Genomic DNA, 6,572 nt, shown 5'->3' on the forward strand with positions numbered 1-6,572 from the left:
TTAACTATTTAGTAGTAGAATAAGTCATAGTAGTAGCAGCAGTAGTAGTAGTAGTAGTAGTCGCAGTAGCAGCAGCAGTAAGAAAGTTACTTGATACGATATACTAATTGGACTGGCTAAATATAATTTCTCAGCATGCTGGTGACTATCTAAGAATCCCTTGCTGCATTGAAAAAAAAATGTAGCGGGTTACCTCTGATGACTACAAGTCAGAATTAACAAATGTTTGACATCCAGTAGCCGATGATTAATTAATCGATGTGCTCAAGTGGTGTCGTTAAACAAACAAAAAAGAACAATCTAAGAAATTCAGAATCTATATTAGTTGTATGTAAACAATCTACTGGTACTGTCACACTGTCACTTTCGTATTCCTCGATATCTAAATGTTACCAATTACGTATGCTGCTAATGTGGAATTAATGGTCTGGAAACCACTTCAGTTTGTATTGATGGCATTGATTGCCAATACTTCCCTCCGGCATTTTAGTGGAATCGGCGGTATCGCCCTTACTTGGAGAAGTGCAACTGGAAGTTGTCGCATGTTTGCCTATTTACGTTTGATACTCAATAGCTGATTTTGAACATTCGATTTTCCAGTCAGTCAAACCGTCTTCGATAAATTGATTATATACGTTGTTGCACTCTTGAGGAGTTGCACACACACCTAAAATTAACTCTGGATATACTGTTGTTGAAGAATCGATAAACACACTTCCCCCCCCCCCCCCCCCCCCCCCCCAAAAAAAAAAAAAAAAAAAAAACCCCACAAAAAACCAACAACTACAACAAACAAACAAACAAACAAAAAACCGTATGGATTCGCTTTTGCTGAAGTATCGATATCATAAAATTCGCTATTGCTGAAGTATCGATATCATAAACATTCCTTTCTTTCTCTGTTCTTTTTTAAATTGTTCGTTTTGATCATAAAATTATTGTCACCAGCGACGTGTTCAGAAGGCCGAGCGTTCGGGAACAAGTAGACTGGTACCATCGTGTGCTATCATATGACATTATTTTTTACGTTATGCGCAAGATCCAGTCTAGCGAGCGCTCGTCCTCGTGGAAATGCCTCACAGGATTACTGAGTTTTTGTTGTTGTGACAGTCGGAAGTCAGAAGCTGGTTATTAGTGGCTTAGCTGTCATATGGTTGCCATCCATAATTAAAGAACTCTGGCTCGATAAGCCTGTTTAAGTACGCCCAGGCTCTCGTCTCAAATCGTAGCGTGTGGATAGCGTTTGGCCTTTTTTTTTTTTTTTTTTTTTTTTTTTTTTTTTTTTTTTTATCCAAGACAGCTCTGTTGGTATCAAGTTATTTCTGATATAAGCGGGATAAAGCTCAGTCGGTAGACCGTTCGTCTGATGTGCTTTGGTCCCAGGATCGGACCTTGTCGGTGGATCCATGATTAGTTTTCAGACTGGGTTTCGTATTTATGTACTTACCTTTATTTGACACCCAATAGCCGATGTGTATTTTTGTGCTGGAGTGTCGTTAAACATTCATTCATTTATTTTGATTGTTTGTATTCCCCACCCCAGCCAGTGCTCCACGACTGGTGTATAAAAGGTCGTGGTATGTGCTGTCCTGTCTCGGAAAGTACATCTAAAAGATCTTTTGATGCAGCGGGCTTCCTCTGATGATTATTACGAGTACAAATTACTAAATGTTTGACATTCAATGCGCTCTAGTTGTGTTGTTAAACACAAAACAAACTTTAACTTTAACGGTGGTGTTAGGAATAATGGCGGGGTGTTACGGAGTTTCTTTGCTGAAGCGTGATCTGTTAAGGCTGTGGTATGTGTTATCCTGTCTGTGGGATGATCCATACAAAAGATCACTTGTTGCTAGAGAGAGAGAGAGAAGAGAGAGAGATGAGAGAGAGAGGAGGAGGGAGAGAGAGAGAGGGGGACAGTGGAGGAGAGAGAGACAGAGAGAGAGGAGAGAGGGGGAAAGAGACAGAAAGAGAGCTGGAGTGAGGGGTAGAGAAGGGGGAGAGAGAGAGAGAAGAGAGTGAGAGAGGGAGGAGAGACAAGAGAGGAGAGAGAGAGAGGAGAGAGAGAGAGAGAGAGAGAGAGGTCTGAAGCGTGGAGGAGGAGAGAGTGAGGGAGAGAGGAGAGGGAGAGGGGGGAAGAAGGAGACGAAGAGGAAAGAGAGAGAGAGAGAGAGAGAGTATCTTATGAAGTGGCGGAACCAGATGTCCGATGCCATCTAACCGTATTAAAATGTATTTCAAGTGCTCAGTTAAATAAAACAGTCCTTCCATCTTCATTAATTCCCCCTTTATTTCTTCTTTTTTTTACTGTCCATCTCATGTTTTAGGTGTTAAATGCCTAACAAGGGGACCCGATTGCATTTTTTCTAAAATTTGGGGAAGTAAATAACAGATCCTTTGCTGTTAAACAGAAAAAGAGTTTTTCTGTGATGGTCGCAATATTACACAATGGCGATAAATACACATTCCTTTCCTAAACGTTAAATAAGAAAAAATTTCAATGTCAACGGATCAATACTCGTTACATATTGCCAGATACAAAATGAACGCTATGCGAGCTATTCGGTTTATGTGAACAAACAGCACAGCTGTTTCGAAATAGATTGTGTGAAAACAAAACGGTGAATACATTATATTATGCGAAGTTAATGCACATGCATGTACTAATACTTCTCGCCGGGGGATTAGGCGAGACTGTGGCGTGTGGCCAACTATAAAAGAGAGTCTGTTTGATTTATGACAATATACAGGCCCGTTAATGGTCTACCTTGGCCTTGGTTTATGGTAAATTGAACTGAATTTATTAAGGGGTCTTTTAGGAGCGAATCCACTAAATATGTGCGTCGCCGATATAGATATAGATTTTTTTTTTTTTTTTTTTTGAGGGTTTTGGAGTTGTTGTTTAGGGGGTTTTTTATTGTTTTTTACAGCGCTCATGGGTTGCGAGTATATCTCTGTCTGTGCGTATGTTTGTCTGCTAGTGTGTTGGTTCCACCTACCCACTTGAATGGTTAAAGTTAAAGTTTGTTTTGTTCAACGACACCACTGGAGCATATTGTTTTATTAATCATCTGCTATTGGTTGTCAAACATATGGTAATTTTGACATATAATCTTAGAGAGGAAACCCGCTACCTTTATTCCATTAGTAGTAAAGGATCTTTTATATGAACCATCTCACAGACAGGACAGCACATACCACGGCCTTTGGTATACAATGCCTGGTGCACTGGTTGGGACAAGAAATAGTCCAATGGGCCCACCGACGGGGATCGATCCTACTGGAATGGAATTGGATGAAAGGAAGGTCTGCTTACCAACACGGTTATTTGGTGTAACATACGGTTAGTACACAATGTTTACATACCAGGCAGTGAGAACAAACTGCTGGTATCACAGGGCTTTCTCCTATCGATTAGCTTAGCAGCAGCAAGGGATCTTTTATATACGTATAGAACTCACTTTTTTTTATCATTAGATACGTTTCGAAACAACCAGGGCCGTACTCTCCGGGGGGGGGGGGGGGGGGGGGGGGGGGGGGGCAAGGAGGGGGGGGGCAAGGGGGGATTCCAGAAAATAGCATACACATCTCAGGGTTTAATTTGTATAGTGTTTCATTTGTTTAAAAAGTAATGCCCCGCCTAGGATTTTGATCAGGGTACGGCCCTGACAATTCGTAAGATAAATCATATCTAACGGCCGCTCTAGTAGTATTCTCTATATTATAATGAATGTTTAAGTGCACTTTTGAATACTGTAGGCGCTGTACTTTTATAAGCTGGGAGGAGAGGCCGCAGCAAAACCCTGCATCCGAGTCTGAGTACTACCTACATACGTGTCTCTTTAAATAAATTCAAGTGGAAACCGGAAAGCAGTTTGATAAGATCAGCTAAGTCAGCCGAGGATCTGTTGGCATTTTCACCACAGGAAACCAGAACGTTGTTTCTTCTCCTCAACGTAAACTTTTCACCTCTGTTCGAGGACCCCCGCCTCGAGTTTCCTTTCCCCGGAATCCGCCTCTTCCTACCCCCCCCCCCCCCCCCCCCCCAAAAAAAAGAAGAAAAAAGGAGAAAGAAATATGGCTAATTATACCAAGCACCGTGTACTGGAGACGTGTATGTTGTTTTCGTCGTGTCAGTTCTCCAAAGAGCGTGGACGCGAAGTCAAAATGCCGGGAAATTACCCGGGGATTTTACTAAATTGCTTTATGTAAACTGGGAGTATTTTACAACCGGCAATTATCATTACAGATCTAATTACACAACATGTTTGGGAGCTTTTTTAATATATATTTTTTTTAATTTTCTATTCTTGCTATTTTTTTTCATTTTTTATTATTTATTCATTTGTTTGTTTCTTTGTTTGTTTTTTGTGGGGTTTTTTTTTTTTTTTTCTAGTATTATTTTTATTTGATCATTTGTTCACGATATTTAAAATTTAACCAAAACTGAAGTTATGTTATATTAAAAAAGGTGCAGGTTTTTTTTTTAGAAAAGGGTTGATCCGATTCATTATAGTTAAACACAGGAATTTCAAGGTCCTGTACGGCTGTATGGTAGAAGTCTTAAATGCTACAATAATTATATACAAATTTATCATAAGTAAATAAAATAAATATATATATATATATATATATATATATATATATATATATATATATATATATATATATATATATATATATATACTTAGGTGTGTTAAATAAACTGTTCTTCTCGTTGCTTTTGTAGATTTAACAGGCTGGTAGGTACTGGGTTCGGATCCCAGTCGAGGCATGGGATTTTTAATCCAGATACCGACTCCAAACCCTGAGTGAGTGCTCCGCAAGGCTCAATGGGTAGGTGTAAACCACTTGCACCGACCAGTGATCCATAACTGGTTCAACAAAGGCCATGGTTTGTGCTATCCTGTCTGTGGGAAGCGCAAATAAAAGATCCCTTGCTGCCTGTCGTAAAAAGAGTAGCCTATGTGGCGACAGCGGGTTTCCTCTAAAAACAGTGTCAGAATGACCATATGTTTGACGTCCAATAGCCGATGATAAGATAAAAAATCAATGTGCTCTAGCGGCGTCGTTAAATAAAACAAACTACTTTTTTTGTAGATTTAATACCCACAACCAACTTTCATTTCCTTTAATTCTTTAATTTGTAAACTGAATATTCCTAACCAGTGTCCTACAACATGGTACACCAAATACCGTGGTATCTATTGTCCTGTCAATAGAGAAATTAACATAAAAGATCATTTTCTGTTTTGTCGGTAAGAACAGCTTGTGTGGCCGTAACAATGGTGGATCCAAGGGCGTTTAGGGGTTTAACACCCCTCCCCCTTTAGCAAAATGTGTCTGCCCTCACCCGGCACCAACTGGTGGCCTTTCCTTGCTGCATGCTCACATTACAATATAAAATTCTCAGGTGTGCTTGATGTTCTGTCTTTGTATGTATTTCCGGTATTATAACATCTGCTACAGTTTGACAGCCTAATTTATTAAACTTTTTTTTTATAGATTTATAGATTTTTACAAGTTTGTCTTTAAAAAAAAAAAAATTAAATGTAAATATCTATAACTTATTAAACTTGCCCTCCCCCTCCCCTTCTTAAAATCATAGATCCTCCCTTGGGTAGCAGGTTTACTCTCTCTCTCTCTCTCTCTCTCTCTCTCTCTCTCTCTCTCTCTCTCTCTCTCTCTCTCTCTCTCTCTCTCTCTCTCTCTCTCTCTCTCTCTCTCTCTCTCTCTCTCTCTCTCATTCAACCATATGTTAAATAATTATTAACTGAATTGTTGTTAAATATATATATATATATATATATATATATATATATATATATATGTATATATATTCCTTTCCTTTGCTCTCTAGGTTGAATACAAACTCATATACAGAGAGAGACATTGAATTGACACTGTCGAGTTTTCCAGTTTGCTTGGCAAATATGTGCAAAACTGGAAAGCACTTGAAACTATTGATCTTCAGATTAGTGGGTCATTGGTTCGTGAGCCTCGAAATCTCCAAGTTATTTTCTGAATTATTAAATCTGTGCACATCTCCATCGAGGTGTGAAATGACTGTCTCTTTGCATGCATCCCCTGACCGTTTGAACTTTGGTAATTTGCGTCGAGCCTGGAAAAATGTTCTGTACCAGTTTGTAACATCCGGATGCATTCGGCACGTGGTCGCCCGGGCCAAATGGTTAAGTACAGGTCTTAGCAATTGTCCAACTCCGTTTATTAATGTTGTTTGGATGGCAGTGGGCCGCGAGGGGATTTGGACCCAGCTCTCAGGCAGAACAATAAAAGCATTTCATGCTTCCTTATTTCACACAAAACGTAGTAAATTATGCACCAGCGGTTGATATATTTAACAAGACTTCGCTAAACACACGCATCGCTAGTATTATTGTCCGTTTCATTTCCACTTTCATTTTTTGCCCTTTTATCTTTTTGTATTCTTCTCTTCAGGGCTGGAGGGTCAAGCTCTTGAGTTTCCTGCCATTCAACATATGCAGAGAGACAGACAGATAGACAGACAGACAGAAAGACAGAAAGACAGTTAGAAAGAGACAGAGACAGAGAGA

The sequence above is a fragment of the Gigantopelta aegis genome, chromosome 10, assembly GCF_016097555.1.
Source record: "Gigantopelta aegis isolate Gae_Host chromosome 10, Gae_host_genome, whole genome shotgun sequence".
Lineage (NCBI taxonomy): Eukaryota > Metazoa > Mollusca > Gastropoda > Neomphalida > Peltospiridae > Gigantopelta > Gigantopelta aegis.